This window comes from Myotis myotis, unplaced genomic scaffold (genome assembly GCF_014108235.1).
Source record: "Myotis myotis isolate mMyoMyo1 unplaced genomic scaffold, mMyoMyo1.p scaffold_m19_p_11, whole genome shotgun sequence".
NCBI lineage: Eukaryota > Metazoa > Chordata > Mammalia > Chiroptera > Vespertilionidae > Myotis > Myotis myotis.
In genome coordinates, this window is record NW_023416315.1 from 58,173,140 (window position 1) to 58,195,650 (window position 22,511).

General features: G+C 42.8%; 1 protein-coding gene across 5 annotated transcripts in view; it reads right to left on the bottom strand.

Moving 5' to 3' along the window:
• The window catches only part of CALD1 (caldesmon 1), a 204,679-nt gene that overhangs the window by 117,257 nt on the left and 64,911 nt on the right, over positions 1-22,511 (bottom strand). For all 5 annotated transcript variants that reach the window (XM_036328628.1, XM_036328636.1, XM_036328634.1 and 2 more), the window contains one exon: positions 20,393-20,486. The gene's annotated coding sequence lies outside the window, so the exon portion shown is untranslated. Of the gene's footprint in view, positions 1-20,392; positions 20,487-22,511 lie in introns of those variants that run through there.

The following is a 22,511-nucleotide window of genomic DNA, read 5'->3' on the forward strand; positions in this document are numbered from 1 at the left end:
TTCCAGATGTCCGACTTCCTTCCGGACAAAGCCATGGTGGTGAGGGCCAAGGCAGAGGCAGATAGGGGGGATCAGGCCGGCAGGGAAGGGCAGTTGGGAGCGAGATCAGGCTGGCAGGGGGTTAGAGGCAATCAGTCCAGCAGGGGAGGGCAGTTGGGGGTGAGATCAGGCCAGCAGGGGAGGGCAGTTGGGATTGAGGTCAGGCCGGCAGGGGGTTAGGGGCAATCAGGCCAGCAGGGGAGGGCAGTTGGGGGTGAGATCAGGCCGGCAAGGGAGGGCAGTTAGGGGTGATCAGGCAGGCAGAGGCAGTTAGGGGCGATCAGGCCAGCAGGGGAGAGCAGTTAGGGGCGATCAGGCCAGCAGGGGAGAGCAGTTAGGGGCGACCAGGCTGGTGGGGGGGCAGTTAGGGGCAACCAGGCAGGAAGACAGAGAGGTTAGGGGCGATCAGGCAGGCAGGCAGAAGGGTTAGGGGCAATCAGGCAGGCAGAGTGGTTAGGAATGATCAGGCAGGCAGGCAGGTGAGCGGTTCAGAGCCAGTGGTTCCAGATTGTGAGAGGAATGTCCGATTGGAGGGGGTGCAGGCTGGACTGAGGGACCCCCACCCTCACCCCCGTGCATGAATTTCATGCACCGGGCCTCTAGTTAATAAGTCAGTGTTACAGTTTTCAAATCACTTAAACACACTGTTCTTCCTTTTGGTAATGACACTGTAAGTACTCAGTTATTAGGGGGAGAATCATGTGGTGAAAACTAAGTCTTATCTACCCTCAAATTATCATAAACTGAATGGTGAGTGGGTGGGGGAAAAGTCTTTGGGGACAGTATCACTATTGGTCTTGAAATACATCAAGAATAAAACCTGTAGTCACAGGGACTTTGAATAAGTTAATTGAGTTCTAAAATAACTAACATTTATTGAACATGTACTATGTGCTGAGACTTTTTAAAAACTTCTATTTAAATCAATTAATTTTATTTCTTAGAGTAGATTTAGGCTTTAAAAAATATAAACAGAAAGTACCAAGTTCCCGTATATTCCCTTTCCTTCACCTCTGCCCACAATTTCTTCCATATTTGCATTGAATTGTGTACCCCCAGTTAGGGTTGAAATCCTGACTCCCAGTATCTCCAAATGTGACCTTATTTGGAAATAGAGTCTTTGCACATGTAGTCAAGTTAAGATGAGGTATGGGCTCTAATCCCATATGACTGGGATAGCCCCTCCATTTATTCATCCTTCCCTTCCTCCCCCACCCCAACCTGTGGCAACCATTGATCTTGTCATTGTTTCTTTATCTTTGCCTTTTCCAGAATGCCATATACTGATAGTTGGAATCATACAGCATATAGCCGTTTCAGACTTTTTTTTTCACTCAGCAATATGCATTTACGTTTCCTCCATTTTTTTTTTGTGTGTGTGTGGCTTGATAGCTTGCTGAGACATTTTAAAATATGTAATCTTATTTTATCTATATAATAAACCTGTGAGGTAGCTATTATAATCCCTATTTTACAGTATGTGCTCTTAACCATGATAATATTCTTGGACTAAGCCACTATTTCCTTTTGGGAATTGTTTTTCCTTTCAAGGAATAAGTAAGAGCACTACAGGGAATTCCTGAGAATATTATTGCCAGTGATCTCTGGATTAATTCATTCAATCATATAAACTCGGGTATGAAGTGATCTTTAAAATTACCCATGCCTCTTTAATTTCAAACCCATATGGAAATCATAAAATTATCATGTCTCAGAGGCATTAATTAAATTAAACCTTGCAGATATGTATTAAGCCCTTATAATTTTATTGTTACTTCTTTTTTTCTTTATTGATTAAGGCATTATATATGTGTCCTTTACCCCATCCCCCACCCCCACCCATTGCTCGCCCCCATTATTACTTTTTTGTAAGATTCATAAATTAGGATGGCCATATCCTGGAGAGCATCCTTGCATACTTTTTTTTGAGATGTTAAGAGTTTTTCCTCTTGGATTGCACCTCCTCAATACATGCCTTTCTCCTCTGACCCACTATACCCTCATTCACAACATAACGATTTCTCTGTTATTGCAAGGAACTCTAGTCTTTCAACACTCCTAACCATTATTAGATAGATCCTTTCTGACTATTCATTGTACTGTGTCTACTATAAATTGCATGGTCCAACTACCTCAATGAAACCTCATGACAATATTTACACCTTCAATATTCAATCACTATTTACTGAACATTTATTATGTACTGGTTTCTGCTCTAGACACTGGGGATTCAACAGTGAACAAGACTGAAAAGGTCCCTGCCTTTCTGGAACTTATAGTTCAGACTTTCTTGCTTCTTTAAGCTTCTACCAAGCCTATCAGACACATCTCCCACCTTGGGCCACACCCATCACTGGCTTTTTGTGTTTTGTTCATGAGATTTGGGGGCTTGGGAAGGAAAGTCAGGGACCATGTTTTGTCTCTCCTAAAGGTCTGAGCTAGTTTTAGTTGGGTCATTACTGTAACTCAGTGATGATTCTCTTCATACTACACATACTGAGTAATTTCTGGGTGTAACATACTCCATCAGATTCCCCAACCTCTGCTCTTCAAATTATCTTCACTCACCCCAAATACTTCCATTGTCCTCCTCTACAAATCCCTGGCAATCAATGACCTGGACTTAGAGTTAGGAGACCTACTGACCCTCTTTAAGCTTTTCTTCTCTGGAAAATGAGATGATTGGACCAGATGATGCCCAAGGTTTCATTCGACCCCATGTAATAGTATGGGTCTATACCAGGGGTGGGCAAACTTTTTGACTTGAGGGCCACAATGGGTTCTTAAACTGGACCGAAGGGCCGGAACAAAAGCATGGATGGAGTGTTTGTGTGAACTAATATAAATTCAAAGTAAACATCATTACATAAAAGGGTACGGTCTTTTTTTTTTTTTTTTTTTTTTAGTTTTATTCATTTCAAATGGGCCGGATCCGGCCCGCGGGCCGTAGTTTGCCCACGGCTGGTCTATACCTACTCTCTAATCCAGCAAAGATGGTTGCATCAAACAGGGCATGCCCATGTTTCTTCCTTTTCAGGCCTAAATGCTTTGATATCTAAGTGCATTCTTTTCTAATTTGCTGATTTAGAAAGCATTAACCTTCTTTCAAGCAGATCATCCCATGGCATTCCAGGTAAAAATATTTTATTGCCTCTCAAATGTGTCATATAATTTTTCACCTCTGCGCTTTCATTATTAACTAGAGGCCCGATGCATGAAAATTCATGCAAGAGTAGGTCTTCCTTCCCCCAGCTGCCAGCACCAGCTTCCCTCCAACACCCGGGACCCAGGCTTCCCTCCTCTGGCCGCCAGCAGGCACTCAGGACTTGGACTGGCTTCCCTCCGGCCCTGGCTTTGTTAGGAAGGACGTCTGGTCTAATTAGCATTTTACCCTTTTATTATCATAGATACTATTCCAGCCATGGGAATGGGCTCCCTATTGTCTTCACTGTTCATATTCAGCCATGAATTTTTGGCTCAGATTCACTTCCTTCATGATGCCTTTTCTGAGGACTCTAGCTTGGAAGTGATAGCTCCCTCCTTGAACATCTATCATTCATTTTGTTAATTAATAAGATACCACCTTGCCATAGCTCCTCAATTACTCTAGCTGGTACTTAAGTATTTTATTGATATTTTACTTTCTACATGCTTTGTTCTTAAGTCCATTTATGAATAGATACAGTCTTTAAAAAATCTTTTCACTATTGAAACATGATAGGCACTCAGGAATTATAGCTGATTTGAACCATTAGACTTTTATTATAGATTTTATCATTCTGAGTATAAAAAATGTAACTCAAGCTGATTCATCTCGGTATTTTATTGATTGATCAGTGTTTACAAAAAGAATTAAAGACCTTGGTAATAGATTAAATATGACTCTCAAAGTTGAATAAACCCACATTTGCAGTAGTTACACAGTAAATCTGGCAGTGTTTTCTTTCTGACTGTAGAAAATGAACTTTTGTCCTTTAAAAAAAATTCAATTTATCAACCTGCTTTGCTCTTTTCTGAACCAAATGGTTCATTTGGGACTCAAAAACCAAATAAACACATGGATTCTAACATATAGTTTGGACTTAACTTGAGCTCAACCTTCACCATCTTGTTCCAAAAATCTGTGCTACTTTAAAAAAATACATGAAATCACCAAGGCACATCTGTGAAGTCCAGCAACACAGAAATAAGAGTGAATGAGATCAACCTGAGGAACTCTGCCTTCTCCAGTTGTTTCTTTTCTCTAATCGATGGAATCTAGAACACAAAGCCCTACTAAAAACTAAAGGTGATGTCCTGTTTCTTCTTTCTTTCCCTACTCAGCCTTTTATCATTACCTTTTCTCTATTTATATTTTCCATTTGTAAAACATCAGAACTGACAGGCTTATGTTACTAAAACCAATGTCTGTGTGCCTTCTTTGTCCTACTTAGTGAACATTCCAGGCATTTTAATTTTTTAATATGTATTTAATTGATTTCAAAAAGAGGAAGGAAGAGGGAGAGAGATAGAAACATCAGTGATGAGAATCATTGATCTGCTGCCTCCCATACACCCCCTATTGGGCATCAAGCCTGCAATCCAGGCATGTGCCCATACCAGGAATCAAACCGTGACTTCCTGGTTCATGGGTTAATGCTCAACCACTGAGCAACACTGGGCAGGCAATACTTCAGGCATTTTGGATTTGTAAAATGATGGTGTTTATATATATTGACTTCAACACTTGGGAAGACAACACATTTAGAAATTGCAGTTGCATCTTAAAATTTTATCACAAATACTACAACCTTATTCAGAGCACTTTTTATTATTCAAAACACCATGGCTATCATTGTTTGGGCCTCCCAAGTAAGAAAAATAGATATATCTCCATTTAAAGAAAGGCAACTAAGACATACAGAACTTTGGCATCAGCTCCTTAACTACACAGCCAATCGGTGGAAAACCAGGATTGCTATTTGGACTGGTCTCTAAATCGACTGAAGGGTTTTTCTAGACGAGGGAGGAGAAATGACAATTTGGAACACAGTTCCTTCTGTGCCCTTTTAAAGAGTTAAAAATACTTTTCCCTGGCAAAGTCAAGGAGAATTAGAGTGAAAGACACGGGTTAATACCAAATCAGAATAGACATGTGGCCACTGCTGCTCTCTTGGACCCTAGAGAAGAGCAAAAGGCATAGAGGTAAACCTTTAGGCAAAAATGGAGATTTCCCAACCTGTGTCTGTGTGAGAAAAAACCACACACGTAGCTTTGCTAAAAATAAATAAATAAAAGGTATAAATGTGCTTCTAAAGGTATGCCTGATAACAGAGGCTAGTTCTGATGTGGTGAGGCTGGTTGTTCTGGCCCCACCAGAATTCTCTGACAATGGGTAGGGCTGCTGAGAAAGTGTGAACCCTTATTACTGGAAATAGGTAGAGGTGAAATGACCGTCTGTTTAGGACTGTAATGAAAGATATTTTTAAGATTCTATTGATGTGCTGTCCAATCAGTAGCCTCTAGTCACATGAAGCAATTAAAATTAAAATTAATTAAAATAAAATAAAATTAGAAATTCAGTTCCTCAGCTTCATTAGTCCATTTCAAGTGCTCTATGGTCATGTGTGTGTAGTGGCTTCCATAGAAGACAGTACAGAGAACACTTATGTCATTACAAAGAGTTCGGTTGGATAGTCCTGCTATAAGGCTTGATTGTACTGTGTGAAGTAATGTTATGTAGTTCAGAGGCATGAAGGTCTGTAAGTCGTGGTGTCTGTTTTCAAAGATCTTATAATCTCCTCGAAAAGCTGGAATAAAATGTGTGGTGTGGCACAGGTCAGCACTCACAGCATGGGCGTGATCATCTAATACCATCATTAGTCACCTATCTCTTTTCCTGTTGAGGGTCAATCTCGCTGTGACTGGGCACTGGCTACGAAGACAGTGAAATGCCTGGCAAATGCAAAAGAAGTTCAGAGCCTGTCTGAAGAGAGATCACACTTCAAGTTGCATAGTAAGGCCTAAGAGTGGTTTATTTGGAACAAAAAATCAGTGGTCAGAGGTCTTTATCAATCATAAACATGGTACAGGGATTGTCATATTTTACATAATAGCAATTATGCTTGTGCATGACCCTTGGGCCTTTCTGGTCTACTCAGCTGTAAGTACCTATGAGTCTGCTTTTTGTGACTGGTTTTTTAACTAACCCTTCCAATTGTGATTAAAAATAAGATCCAGAGCCTTAGTCAGCTGTCTTGTTAATACAAGATTACGGCAAGGTGAGGGAGCTTAGATGGCCGAATGCAAATCCATTTACACTGTTGGAAACAACTCAAAGGTATGTCCTGAAGGTACTTTGTCAAAGGCAACATTTTGGACATGAAGGATATGTTATTATTGATCAGGGACTAATTACTCCCTAGTGAAATTTTTTCAACATCTATTCATCATGGTCATCAAATGCATTTATTGTGCATTTATTGGTATCATGAAGCAAGTTAGAGACAATCTTCTAGGACTTTATAATTTAAGATGAAAAGCTTTGAAACAAAACCAAGAGACATTATCCATTATGTTCCTTGGACATAATCTACACTAATAAAAGAGAAAAATGGTAATTGGTGTACGACGCTACCCTTTTCATTGGCTAATCAGGGCTATATGCAAATTAACTGCCAACTAAGATTGGCAGTTAACTGCCAACAAGATGGCGGTTAACTTGCATATGTAGGCACAATGCAGGGAGGCGAAAGGGAAAGCAGGAAGAAGCCCCCTGCCACTGACAGTGATCGGAAACCCAGGGGGGAGCTAAGAGCTGGGGGGCAGGGCAAAGGCGGCCCTAGGGCCGCCTTTGCCCTGCCCCCCAGCCATGATCAGAGAATCAGGCGCCTTTTCCGCCCTGGCCAGTGATAGCAGGAAGTAGGGGAGGAGCCAGCGATGGGAGCTGGGCACGGTCGAAGCTGGCAGTCCCAGGAGCTAGGGGTCCCTTGCCTGGGCCTAAAGCGAAGCCCACGATTGCGGGGCCGCTGCAGCTGCGGGTCCCCGCTGTCCGGGCCGGTCGCCTCAGCCAGAGGCGTTAGGCCTGGGCAGGGGTGGAGCCTGCAACCGCGGGGAGCTGGGGGGTCCCCTGCCCAGGCCTGACACCTCTGCCGGAGGTCTCAGGCCTGGTCAAGGGGCCGATCCGGTGACTGGTGATCGGAGGGTGATGAGGATCAACTCCTCTGGCCGAGGCATCAGGCCTGGGTGTGGGGCGGAGCCGGGGATTGGGGGGATATGATGGTCCCCTTGCCCAGGCCTGAAGCCTGGGTCAGAGGCATCAGGCTTGGGCGGGGGGTGGAGCAAGCGATCAGAGGGAGATGGGGGTCCCCTGCCCAGGCATGATTCCTGGGCCAGAGGCCTCAGGCCTGGGCGGGGGTCAGAGCCAGTGATTGGGGGGAGATGGGGGTCCCCTGTCCAAGCCTGACACCTCTGGCGGAGGCGTCAGGCCTGGGCAAGGGGCCGATCAGGCGATCGGAGGGTGATGGGGGTCTACGCCTCTGGCCGAGGCATCAGGCCTGGGCAAGGGGCACAGCCAGCAATCGGAGGGGTCTGGGGGTCCCCTGCCCAGGCCTGACACCTGGGCCAGAGGCATCAGGCCTGGGCTGGGGGCAGAACCAGTGATGGGGGGAAATGAGGGTCCCCTGCCCAGGCCTGACGCCTCTGTGAGAGGCGTCAGGCCTGGGCAAGGGGCCGATCCTGAGATTGGAGGGTGATGGGGGTCAACGCCTAAGGGCTCCCAGTATGTGAGAGGGGGCAGGCTGGGCTGAGGGACACTCCCCCCACACACACACCCAGTGCACGAATTTCGTGCACTGGGCCCCTAGTAGATACATAATTTAAACATATATATTTACACAGCAGTCAAATAATAAATTGAAAAGCACCTAGACTGCTTCCTTTTTGTTTTCACATGAATCATTTAGGTGGTCATTTCAGCAGTTTGTTAGTTTGGGGATTCCTGGACTATTCTTCATGTAAGGAATGGCTCACAGTATAGGCTTAAGGCTATCTGACATGAGTTTGCCCTGATACACACATTATACTTCTACTGCAATACTTAATCTGTGGCTTGTATTTTAATTACTAAGGACAGAGCTGTCTTTCCTAGAAGATTGTAATCCTTCAAAGATCTGACTGTTATATCTTATAGTCAGCATTTGGTTCACATTTATCGAATGGAAATGGATTCCAGGGCAGTCCTTATTCAATGCACTTAACCGGTAAACAGACAAACTCTGCTATCACATGATCAAAATGCCACATCCCCATTTGAGCTCTTTGTAAGCTTGGGGATGGTGGCAGTTCGCTATGGAGCTCCATTTTATGTAGTGATTTGGGATTGCTATTTTCCTCTAGTGCAGTAGTCGGCAAACTCATTAGTCAACAGAGCCAAATATCAACAGTACAATGACTGAAATTTCTTTTGAGAGCCAAATTTTTTAAACTTAAACTATATAGGTAGGTACATTGTTATTAACTTAATTAGGGTACTCCTAAGGCTTAGGAAGAGCCACACTCAAGGGGCCAAAAAGCCGCATGTGGCTCGTGAGCCGTAGTTTGCAGACCACGGCTCTAGTGGGAAAGAGCCTTCTCCTAGAGAGACATTCTGGTTTCAGGAAGAGGGGTATTAGGCATTACTGACAGGGGGAATATGTTTGTTCTGGGACATTCAAAGAGAAAGAAGGACAAAGCAGACATATGATGAATAAGAAACTGAAAGAATCAGGGTTGATCTGAAACACCCCAAATTTCCCAGGCCTTTGGAGATTCCTTGCCACTCCTCCATCATAATTAGAAAATACTGACATTCAGAGCTGATTTAAATGCTTCCATCAGTCTCTAAAGAAGTGTTGCCTGATTTGGCTCCCTAACCATGCTCTGTAATTAGAAACAGAAGGCCCTGTTCTGGATGTTTGCTTGGGAACCTACCCTTCCCAGGCCGTGTCACTACCCATTGGCTATAGGACTTTTATCTTTTCTCACCATCTCTCTCAGGAGCCCAAGCCCAGGTCACAGGAAGAGTATGGGGCCATGGGCATTCCTGGAAAAACTGGAGACCTTCGGCGCCACTTCAGACTTGAAAATACGAGAAAGAAACTCATTCTGCCTGCCCACTGCTTGCTGAAGCTCTATGAATCTGTATTTTATTTGAAAGGCAGATAGTTCAAGTATGGTAAGATACATAATCAAATCAAAAGAGACAAAAAGGGGGATCTTTGTGACAACCGGCTTGACATGGCATCCTTGTTTGTTTCTGAGAACAAGAAAGCTGTTCTGACGGCTGAGCTAGAGCTCCTCACACTCTTGCTGGAAAACCATGACCTTGAAAAATCTAGGATTAGAGTACAATCTAAGAAGCAGCAGCAGCAACCGCGGCAGCGTTTTACTTCTGACAAAATCCACAACGAAAACAGAAAAATACTGTAATCAAGGACTTCAGCAGTCACCTAGCCTGTCAAATTAAAACATGTGGCAACCACCTGTTAAGCATCTTGAGAAAAATGTCACCTTCTTGTTTTTCTACCTGACCTAAAATCTCTTTGGAGCACATTTGCATTTCCCAATTTTTCACACTTAAACAATGCTGTCCACACTATGTATAAAGATGACTAAGCAATTTTGCATTAAGTAACCAGAGTGAGTTCTGCCAATTTTAGAATAATTAAGTTTCTGCAGTCTAATATAAACAGTTCCAAGAACTAAATGTGGCCTACCAAAAGTATATATTACAAGTAGTCAACGCGGTGGCCAGCTGGCAGGCAGATCAATCTATTAAAGTAGAATTGTTCAGAATTCAGAGTATTATTTTTCTTTTCTCTCATTATTTTTTCTGCATCCAACTTTGTTTCTTTGGGAATGTTTTCAAGTATACAAAGCAAGAAACTATTGTGGAATAGCACCTCTTGTAAACTAATGAGCATTTCTCTAGAGAGCCTTTGGAACTCACAAATCATTCCCATTTCAACCCTGTCTACACAGGCAGCCAGAGCAAAAATGGAGCAAGTGAATTCAGTTTGTTCCCACTCAAGATGAAATGTTTGTATTTTGTGTGACCTCTAGAAAGGTGTACAGGGACCTCTAGACAAATGAATGTACATATTAAGCCATTTGCCCTCCCCGCTGGCACCCCAAACATCTTTCTGACCGGAGATCCTTCACTGCCTTTACTGGCTGGTTTGGTGGGCCAAAATTTAGCTAATATGGCTGAAGCTATAGGTTTAATTCCACTAGCAATTAGTTAACTATTTGAGAGAAAATAAATCCTAAATTGCCACGCCTTATGGCATTAATCTGGGCCGGCTATAATGGCAGATATGGCCTGACAACTTTGAGAACATAGAGATGGTTAGACCAACCCACCCCACCATGACCTTTGGTAGAGTGTATGGTCAAATGAATGTATGTCATCACACAAAAGGCCCCTGTATCTTCAAGTACATTATAAGCCCTGTTGTTCTCATTGTGTTTAAACTCATATATAGTTAAGAGTGGTTAAGGCTCAACCATGAAAACTTGGTTGTTTCATAATGAAAACTTCATTAAAAACATTCAACAAGTGTTTTGAAGTACCACTCACGTAGCAGCCACATTGTTTGGTGGGGCACATAAGTTGTGACTACGACTACCCTGCCCTTATCATGCTGGTAGTCTGATGGTGGAGACAGGTGACAAACAGAATACACATTGGGATAAGGGTTACATAAGGAAAAACATAAACTGCGATGAGAGAGAATGACAGGAATGACCTAGTAGCTTTGGGGGGGCTAGAATAAGACATACGTAGTAATAGCTTTCAGGAATGATATGAACACACGTACAGATGTGCATTCACATAGGGAGCATGAAGACCAGAGTTTGTACTCATTAAGCAAATACATATCGACTCTGTTATGTGCCAGACACTCACTCTTCTAGGTGCTGATAAATCAAACTCCTCTCCACTTTTCTCTCCTAAAGAAGAGGGTGAGGAGTGAAGTAGTCAGACAGGTTTGCGGGATGGCGAACTATTCTCACCCCTTCTTTCCCACCTCAGGTCCCATGTGAGTAATATAAAAGTAATGATTTATCAGTTGCTGTCGGCTGGAATTTATACTGACAGCGAATTCACGTTAGGCATTATCTTCACGTAGCTCAAGTAGGAGGCAGAGTGGGGCATCTTTCTAGAAGCCATCCAGCGCAGGGACCTTCTGACAGTACAAGCATGCTTCTCACCCACCATCAAGCAGAAATTTGCTGATTTAAGCGAAGCTGGCCCACTTATTTTTTCAAACTTTGGTTCATGATTCCAAGAAACAAATAGTCCACAATAAATCTCCCCCAGTGGCAGAACATCTCACAACCAGCTCTTCCACTTTGAATGCCGCAAACAGACCTTTTATTTGTTGACACACAGCCTCTGGACATTCATGAAAACAAGATGTTCCCTTGCTGCTTTTTAAGTTAAACAGATTTAAGTCAGGGTCTCAGCTCAATTTCAAAAACAGATGTTAAACAGTAGAAGGGCTGAATTGACCCCAGCAATGAGAGGCTATTTCACTTGAACTTGAATATTCTTTCTTAGTAGCAGAAGCGATCAAAGAAGCTTTAAACTGGAATCAGGAGCAACCCAAGGTTTACTACTGTGTCCATTCAGTGACTGCCTTGTGGGTCTGGGAAGCTATTGGGCATCTGGGACTCTTGGTTTGGTTTTAGAGAAGAAGGATGATCTTTCTTCCACATGCCACCATCCTGTTTCTCAGTAGACCTCAGAGGTCCTCCATGGACTAGCTCCACCACTGTATCCATCACCTGGTTCCTCTCCTTACCCCACCCTCACATGCTAACACAAGCCAGGACAATTCCTCCATCCTGCAATAATCTAGCCCTCATTTCTGCCTCTGGGCCTTTGTTCCTGCTTCCTCTCTTCTGTAACCCAAAGTGCCCTCCACTCCTGCAAATCCCATCTATTTTTCTAAAGTCTAATTCAGTCCTACCTTTATTCTAGACCCATCCTCTCTTTCAACTGCAACATTGCTATTGCTGTTCTTTTTGGTGATACATACTATACGGCTTTGTTATTCAAATGTTCAGAACATCTCCTCCAGAGCAAATCTGAAGCTACTCTGTGTCAGGGCCTACATCTCCTTTGCTACCCCCTCACAGTGCTGGGTTATTTGCTGCGCCTCTATAGATACTTGGACATATTGACTGAGTTGAACTTACTGAAAAGCTTCTGGCATGAGAATCCAAGTTCCAAATAATGCCACAGCTGTGACATCAGTGCTGGTTGTCCTATGTTTCTGTTTTGTTCTGGGCACATTATTGCATGGCACTTGCTGGCCTCCTTGTGGTCAGCTGGGGCCAAGTGACTAGTCCTGGCCAATGAACTGTGAACAGAAGTGTCATATCACTTCTGGGACAGACCATTAATTGTTGGTGTGAGACCCTTCAGAGATTTCTTCTCCCTACTGCAGTGAGCAGCAATATCCCCAGACAGCAGCTTTCAGCTGAGATGCCCAAGTAAAGATGACAACAATATGGACTCGAGACCCTCGCCTATCCATGTTAGAGAGAAAGCATGAGTGACAAACCTTTTTTGTTTAAGTCACTGAGCTTTTGAGTTGCTCCTGACCCCAGCATGGTCTTGCTTGTCATGACCGATACAGCCTCCGTCAACTCGGTCCATGATGAAAATGATCTTCTGACATTAGGAAGCACACATCTCTGTTTCAAACAGGTTCTAATTCAAGTTATCCACTTTTTATTTCTCTTTTGTGACTTTCAGTATAGATACAGGGGTGGCTAGGTCAATTGGAACACTGCAGGCAGGGCCTCAGGGGTGAAAGTGGCTCACATGGCACCCCCTTGTTGGCACCATCTCCCTGCTCCCGATATAGGGGCCATAACTGTAGGCATCTTCACACGTGTTCATTCCTTTACACCAGTGATGACAAATTCAAATGCTTTCAAGGACCAAAGTGGTCAATATTTGGGGAGTGGTGGCCTATGGGGAAATGAAGAATGTGTGCATCCCTAAGAGCATTCAACGACAACTTTAAAAAATCTATGCTGGGCAAAGGAAGCAGATTTGCAGGTCAATGTGGGCCTTAGGCTGCAGGTCTGTGACCCCTGGTCTAGGGAGTCCTTCATTAATGGCTGATCATGGGGCGGGCCAGGCACTGTGCAGGGTTGCTAGGGTGAACTCACGGTGAACACTTAGCGGGTTACAGTCCAGATGGAGAAGTTTACTTATTCATGCAATGGTAATGTAGCATTTACTATTTACTAAGCCCACTCCTAACAACTTTATGAATATTGTTTTAAATCTTTGTAACAATCTTTTTAAAAAATATCTTTTTTTATTGATTTAAGAGAGGAAGGGAGAGGGAGAAATGATGAAAGAGAATCATTGATTGGCTGCCTTCTGCTCGGCCCCTACTGAGGATCAAGCCCGCAACCCAGGCATGTGCCCTTGGCCGGAATCGAACCCAGGACCTTTCAGTCCGCAGGCCAATGCTCTATCTACTGAGCCCAAATGGCTAGGGCTATAACAATCTTATTGTTTCCATTTTATAGATAAAAAGACTGAGGCCCTGAGAAGGCGAGTCTTTGCTCAGGATTGCAGATCTAGTAAATGGTAGAGCTAGAATTTACATCCAGGCAGCCTGGCCCCCAGAGTCTGTGCTTCTAATCACAGTCCTATGCTCCATCTCACAAGACCTGCAAATGCATAATACAGGGCAGATTGTGGCTAGAAGCGCAAGGATGAAGTGATCATGGTCGCCTGGAAGGATTTCTGCTCCTCTACTAATGCCCCTTCCTAAGAAGGTTTGGCCTGCTCCATGTTAGGGTGTGTTCATATCTGATGCTTAGAAATGAAGTAAAAATTAGTGTTCTGTTTATGTCCACTTGTGCTTTGGCAAACTGAGTTATTATTTCATTTAAGTGGGTTTTGCTTTAGAAAACCAGTTGAATTCATTCTAAAACCGTAAAAAATCAATTTACACGTCACAGTGTTAACCAAGTATTTGTTTTACTTATTTAATTACCTATAGACATTATGCTGAATCATCTAAGTTTATCTGTTTGTGTCCGTCTCAGGGCAGACCCAGCTTTTGTGGGACCTGAAGATGACGTGGGAGGCCTTCTTTAAGAAAGAGAACACACTATGAAATGTAAAAAGTTAGGCAGCAGGAATCTGACCAAGGGAAAGGCCCTACAGCTCAAGCTCCGTTGGATTCGTTGCAAATCCACTTTGAGTCTCTCACCTTTGATTCTTACGAGCATTCCATAAAACTATCACAGCACCCTTACTTTGACTTTAATTTTCAATTACTTCAAAACTACAGTTATATCTCCCCTTTGAAAAAATGTTTCATGAAAACCAGAATTTAGAAAACCTAGCATCAGGGGCAATTATGCATCATTCTTCAAAGCTATTTTCAGAAAAGTAGAATTACAGATATAGCCAGTGCATTGCAGTATTTTGCCTACAAACCACATAATTAAGTATGATAGGTAGATGAGGGGGCAGAGAAATTTAAAATATTATGACTCTTTGCCAAGATGAGGCCAATGAAAAACAAATAAAAGTATCAAAAATCACAATTTACGTCAATGAATGCATTATTGGATTCACCAAATTTTCCATTGCATTGAACAAAACAAGAGTCCATTTGATAGGAGAGGACGAAGGAATACTAGAATTGCTAATGCAGCCCAGACCTAATATAGCACCTGGGTTGGAGAAGGTCCAATTCAATACAGGGTGAATAAATTAATGAGTGGCTGAATATATGTTTGAAGAACAAGAAAAAAGACAGATGGTGCTAATAGTGGTTCCAAGTCTCCCCGACAACCCTAACTTACAACTGCATCTTTTATTTCTAAACCATTAGCAAGCAATCTGGGGGAGGCAGTTAGATGTGTCCCCAGAGTCTCTCATTGTAACAAATGTCTTTATGTTTATAAAGTTTGTAAGTCTGTGATGGAATCAGATTCACAGTCATGGGCCTAACATTCATATGAGTGGAATTCTTTGAAGAACTGGGAGAAAATGCTTTTAGAAGCACTCCTTCCTTCCGCCCCCCACCCCTCACCCTACCCCACCCCTGCATCTCTGGATATGATCAACACACTTTTTCCTAAACTCAGGATGCTCCACTTCATGGTATATCATTTTGGGTCATTAAATAACAGGACTCAATATTAATGTTGGCCTTTTCCATCCCTCTTGAACAAAGTGTGTTCAGCCAAAAATATTAAACTAGTCAACCGCTCTTTTCCCCTGTCAGAGAAACAGCCAGCATCCTGAAATCACAGTTCATTTGTACCACAAGGGCGTGAATATTCAGACTCCATTTGTCTCCAGCTCTTAAAGGCTGGTGTTAGAGTGAATGATAGACGTTTTGTTTTGAATTAGCAAAAAGGAGGAGGAAAAAAAAAACCCTACGAAATAAGTTTGGCCTAAAATATCTATTTCAGGGAATGCAGCTCTGCCATCTCCTCTAGTAAATGTTCATTTAAAAAATCTAGATTTAATGTGACATTAAGTTGGACCTGGGATAGAGAGAATAGTGGGGAGGGAAATGTCTCAGATTTTTCTCCTACCCGGATTGAGTGCTTGTTCTACTTCATCCCACCGGAGGTCTGTTGCACGGAATAGTGCAAGATGTTCACAGCTCTGTTTTGTTGAACATCCCAAAGCAGAGCTTGGAAGCAGTTGAGTCTGTGTCTTTTAACTGTACAAACTTTTCACGGTGGGAATCTTGGATAAGACTTGATAGTTTGGGTTGAAAACTATACAGCACAGCCATTCTATCTCTCTGTACGGCACACTCACTCGTGCTTATTGGAACTAAAGGCTGGAAGTTCTAGAAGCACTCCGCCTGTTTTCCTCCCTGCTATCTTTGACTCCCACCTCGGCGTGTCCACCCTGGCACAGACTCTCTCCATCAGTAGCCATGCTAGGCAGGGGTGTGTGCTTTCATGGAGGTGCCTCTTAAGGCCAGGTGTAATTCCCTGGCCAGAAAATGCCATCATTTGGCCAAAGTTTAAAAATCAGTATGTGGTGACGCTGGAATGTCCTCTTACCCTCTTTGTTATGAAGGTCTCCGGAATGGCAGGAAACCTTGGGAATCCGCCGTGTTCCTCAGGTCCTCTCAGTCCCTCACATGAGCCCATTGTATATTTTCCTCCTTTTGCCTCATGACAAAGATCTGAAAGCAGTCCCCTTGGGGTAAGACTCTTAAGGAAGTAGTGCAGTGGTTCTCAACCTTCCTAATGCCGCAACCCTTTGATACAGTTCCTCATGTTGTGGTGACCCCCAACCATAAAATTATTTTCGTTGCTACTTCATAACTGTAATTTTGCTACTGTAAACAATATGTAATTATATATGTGTTTTCCGATGGTCTTGGGCAACCCTGTGAAAGGGCCGTTCAACCCCCAAAGGAGTCGGGACACACAGGTTGAGAACCGCTGAAGTAGTGGATTCAAGGCTTTCTCACCTATGAGCTTTGTTCTACAACCACAATCAGAAACTCATAGAAAAGACTCTTAGTGTGAGAAAGACCCCTTTCTATCTTATTCTAACAAGGGTTGGCCCACTTGCACTAAACAGAAGACCCAACACTTTGTCAAGGGTGTCCAGGAAGGCTTGTTCAGCAAAACTCAAGGAAAAGGGAAGAAAAAAACCTTCTCTTTCCACTCCATCTGGAGTTTCGAGGGACTCCAAAAATATTGGCCCATAGTGACAATAAAAATCTCCCATTTATGCTGTTCTAAAACAAGGGCAAAGCCTCACACAACTCAAAACACTTCTTTTAAATGTTCATAGGAAAATGACCTTTCTCTCCAAGTCCTTTAGCTGGCTGAAATTAATGAAACACAGTCGGAGGCACCTATGCTGGCCACTGGCCACCATTCATTTGGAACACCCCACCTCGGCCATTCATAGATTGCAGAACTGTTTTCTCTTGACTTCAAAATTTCTCTTTTCTCCTTATACTAGTAGGTAAATAACAACTTGCATGAAAATCACTGATGCAGGTGTCACTGACATTTTGGGTAGCTATGAGAAAACCGGCATCTTTTCCCTGGCTACTCAAAGAACACCAAGAGGAAAGTAGAGAAGAAGGTACCTGAAAGAGCTGATATCTCCAAGTTCATTATTTAAAAAATGGGTGGGGTTATGCCAACAAGGAGGAGGAAGCTTCCAGACCTCTGATAGCCTCTTTTGCTAACAATCAGATAATCCAAAGGAAGATCAAGGGTTTCTGCTAACAAAAGAGAACTAAAGGAGAGAGAAAAAGAAAAAGAAAAAAAAAAGAAAGGAGAGAACTTAAAGGAAAAGAGATAAAACTTTAGAAAATAAAAGAGAAACAATTATCATTTCCCTTTTTACTTGCATCACTGGAAGGAGAAAAAATTAGGGAAATTCAGTGCTGGGGTAAACATGACCCCAATAGATGGTGGAGCCCAGAGAGAAGTTTGTTATGGCTGTCATGACCCATGGCCCATCTATACTCACTAGCCCCCATTCTGGCCATGCTGTGAACCCTAAAATATTTCCAGTGCTTCTTCTAAAGCACATGTGGTGCAGAGAGACTAGCAGGCGCCAATGAGCTAAGGAGGAAGTTCAGGGAGCAAAAGAGGTACATTTCCCCCAACTTGCCTCTTTACTGTCTGGACAAGACAATATTCCATGGCACCTGACCCTGAGAAGGACCTGCCTTCTGTCTTTTGGACATTAAAGGGCTAGTCCTGGGCCTCTCCCACAGTCCAGTCTGATCAGTTCTCATTGGCTGATGAAGAAAATGGTCCCAAAGGAAGGTACTGATGTGTGAAACTCCTGGAGAGGAAGCTGGGGAGCCAAACACATGCTCATGAGTGGAGTTAGCTAGAAGGGTAGGGTAAGCCCCCCAGAATGGTTTGAGGCATATCCCACAGAAGTGAGGAAAGGAGAAGGAATAAAACAGGACCAAGACATTAGAGGAGAGAGAAATAGATAGACATATACATTAGAAGTAGCCTGAAGATTTCTTTCTCCTGCCCTAGCTGGTTTGGCTCAGTGGATAGTGTGTCAGCCTGCAGACTGAAGAATCCTGAGTTTGATTCCAGTCAAGGGCACATGCCTGGGTTTCAGGCTCGATCCCCAGTGGGGGACATGCAGGAGGCAGCCGATCAATGACTCTCTTGTCATTGATGTTTCTATCTCTCTCTCCCTCTCCCTTCCTCTCTGAAATCAATAAAAAAGTAAAAATAAAAAAAAAAAAATGAGATTTCTTTCTTCTGTCATTTATCAGTGAAACTTCCTCCGTACAGTTTTTGGTGGCATTTTCTAAACCACAGCTCTTCTCCCTTCACATATTCTCTCTGGGTAGCCTCACCCACTGTCATGATTTTAATTCCTAAGTGTAGGTTCTGACTGTGAACATCTCTGTCTCTAGTTCTCACCTGAACTTCAGACTTGCATATCTCTTATGTTCTATACATATGTCCTTGGATGTCCCTTCAAATTCAATGAGTCTCAGTGAAAACTCACTGCTCTTCCTTCTTGGTTCCCAAACAGTCTCCTCAAGGAAAATGACCTTATCTGGGCAAATTCCTGCTATTTTCTGTCTCTTGCCTACCTCTCTGAGGAGAGCAGTAACTCTCCTGCCATCAGTTAATCAAGTTTCTTTCGGCCCTCTCCAGCCTTGACCTTGACTATTTCTACCTGTTGTGCGGACAGAAGGGTGGCAAGTGAAGGGAAAGCACCACTAATAATCACTTAGAGATAGTCTTAAAGCAAATAAATTGTAGTTCAAAGGCTTCATCTAATCCATTCATTTATTCATTCAGTTAGTCAGTCGTTTCATAAATATTATTAAATGTCTATTGTATACCACCTTCTTCTGGTGCTCTGAGAAATGTAAAAGGCACACTCTTCAATTTCAAAAATTATGAAATGTCGATGGGAAATGACAGCTTTACATACAAAGGGCTATAACAAACTGCAGAAAAGACAAATGCTCTGAGAGTGATATAAATGCTAAGGGAGTTCAGATGAGGAGAATTAGAGAGAGGTCCATGTGCAATATACTAAACATCAGCATACTCGTGAAAGAATGATGATGGGGTGTTATGGACTGAACTGTGTTCCTCCCAGATCCACATGTTGAAGTCTTAATCCCCAGCAGCTGAAAACAGGACTGTATTTGGAGATCAGGTCTTCAAAGAAGTGATTATGTTAAAATTAGGCAATTGGGGTGGGCCCTAACCTGATATGACTGGTGTCTTTTAAGAAGAGGAAATTTGGAGAGAGAGACGTCTGACATATACATGCAGTGGGATGGTCATGTGAAGGCACAGGGAGGAGATGGCCCCCTGTAAGTCAAGGACAGAGCTCTCACAAGAAAACAAACCTGCTTGACTTTTTTTTTAAATCCTCACTGGAGGATATATTTATGTTGATTTTGAGAGAGATAGGAAGGGAGAGAGAAACACTGATGTGAGAAACATCGATCAGTTGCCTCCCATACACATGCTGAGTATCGAATCCACAGACTAGGTATGTGACCTGACTGGGAATGAAACCCACGTTATTTTGGTGTACGGGGCGACTCTCCAACCAACTGAACCACCCAGCCAGGGCTGCTGACATCTTTATCTTGGACTTCTAGCCTCCAGAACTCTGAGAAAATAAATCTCTGTTGTTTCAGCCACCCAGTCTGTGGTATTTTGCTATGGTAGCCATAGCAAACTAATACAGGGTGTAACTGATATAATCCTGAAACAATATTTGCCTGAGAACCATGCTAAATTCCTTAAAAAACTTTCATCCTACTGATGCCCACTTTGGTAAAATTGTGAACAAGTGAATTTTCCTTTAGTTTCTCCATCCCTTGTCTTTTAAAATCCCCTCTTCCTGCTCCCCAGGTAGACTTTCTGCTGGTAGAAGTTCTCCCCCAGCTGAGAAGAATTTGTCGAAAGTGAGGGGTACTTAATACTCCTGACATCATCAGTGTTTGTGCAAAGGGAGCTAACCCCCTGAAAAACTGACTCATCTTCTCTTCATTACCTCAAGTCATCAGCATTCTTTGCAGGAAGTAAGGACTTCATTGTTGAAGGGGGACTGTTTTGCTTAAGATATTATATATGCAAGAAAAAATAAAAAATAAAGCAAAAAAACATATTACAAAACAATTCCTTCCGAACTTGATAGATTGCCTGGTAAATAAATGATGAGGGGCATTGCAGAAAGCTTGGCTTCTCTCAATGCATCCTTAGGTGCAAGAATCAGGCAGAGAGGCTATATAATTGCTAAGAGCAGAGTACCAACCCTGCCCCCAGTCACATAAACTCTACTCACGGTTAAGCAATCAGATATCCACGTCTGAGCCTTCTTGTTGATTACCAATCCCTGTGGAATTGGATTGGGTGAACTTGGAATGTTTTAATGATACCTGGAATAAAAGGAAAATGGAAACATAATTAAGAGAATGAACTTCTGTTAATATAGACAATATAAAATATCACTTTTACTCATGTGCTAGTGTTAGAACTTAAAGGGGAAATGAGGCATAGCTATAAATATATATTGTGCATTTTAAAGAAAATAATACAATTGTTACAGAATCAATCGCTAAATTATTCTAAATAATAGGGCAGAGAAGGTGGTATAGTTAATACAAAACAGAGAGTACTACACATGCCAATAGTCCAAGGTAAATGCCTTAGAACAAGGTCAAGGACACCCCCTCTCTAAGCTCAACCTTCAAGCCTTCTAAGCTTCAGACTTCAAAGACCCTATGCTTTGCCAGAAGTGCTGTTGATGGTTAGGGACTCGACCAGTTGGTAGAAGAGGAGGTACTGGAGGGTTAAACATAACTATAGAAATATGCTAGTAGAAAATCTAGAGTTAACTCTCTTGCAATTTGAAACACAGCAATAAATATTTAACATTAGACCAAAGAAATAATAACTGTGACAGTAAGTCACAATCACACTGCTAAACCTGCCCCAACATGATACTACAAGGGATGCAAATGAGTATGGGTGTGGGAACTGCAGCTTTGGCTTTTTAATGCTTGCCTTTCATTCAGTAGAATAATGTGAGTCTCAACTGGATCTTAAGATCATACCTTGTTTTCCCCCACCCCTACCCCCACCTCTGTCATTTTGCACGGGAAGAAAATCGAAGTTCACAGAGATCAAGGGATTGGCTCGAAATAGTACTGCTAGAGATTGGTCCTGGAGTCCTAGATTCTCATTTCAGGTTTCACAGGTAAACAAACAAATAACAAATCAAACAAAAACCTGCCTGGTGTGTTACCTATGGTTTGTATGTATCTGAGGAAGGCTGGTTTGCAAACTAGGAATCGGGGCTCCTAAATTTGTCAGCAAATCCAGGTGCCACCCTTTCCTTACTCTGAGGAGTCACTCGGGCTACCTTCAGCTCCCTTCCCTGAATACCTACCATCTCCTCCTACTCATCCCAAACGCCTGCGCCAATTATTGTATTGCCGACGCAGCTAATGTACCTTGCTTAGCATACAGGGATATGGGCCCTGCCTTAACAGAGCCAGAAATCTAGTTAGAGTGATAAAACATATCATTATACTTCTAAGTTACAAAGCCAGAAAGCAGTAAGAACTCCAAATCCCATTTAAATTCCTTTCCTTCTACCGTGGGCCAAATTTTGGAGGCCTTTTCTATAAATCTGAGAAGGGGACAGGAAAACCCGTGAGCCATCCCCAACTGGAAAGCTTGCCTAAACCTGGTTCATAATCTGGTTCCTTTCAGCTCTGAGTCCCCCTGCCAGCGCCCAGTAGGGCATTACAAAATGAATATTGAGCGAATGAATAAACAGAAACCATGAACGAGTTTCAGGGAAGATTGTGAATTCCCCGAAACTGTAGGCCAAATTTTGTGTGTTTAAGCTTTCACTAGCTTTTGCTGATTTCCCAAAGCCATCTCGGCTCCTTCCCTGCCCCCTCCCCCAACTAAGAACCACTTGCTCAGTGATTTGAAGAGTAGTAGAGGATGGAATTTAGATGAGACAAATTACAAAGTGTGTTCCTATGAGTAAATGTATAAACAAATATAGATTTAGTGCCCCCTATGTGCCAAGAACAGGGTATACAACAAGGAGCAATTAGCCGTTGTACTTGGCCTGGTGGCACTTATGCTGTGCTGTCACCCTAAATGGGGATTCTCAGACTGGCTGCATATCAGCATCTTCCAGGGATGTTTCTTTAAAAAAACATACACACACCAAAATATATGGGACACACCTCAGAGGTGCCCAGGAATTTGCACCTTAAAAAATTCCCATTGGAATGCTGGTGCAGATGATAGCACCCACCCCATGACGCCTCCCACCCTTGACCCTCAGACTGCAGTGAAGGCTAGGAGATCAGAAGAGAGCAAGGAGTGACCCGTCTGGATTGTAAAGGAACACACAGAAAGACACTGAAGTTTGTAAAGAA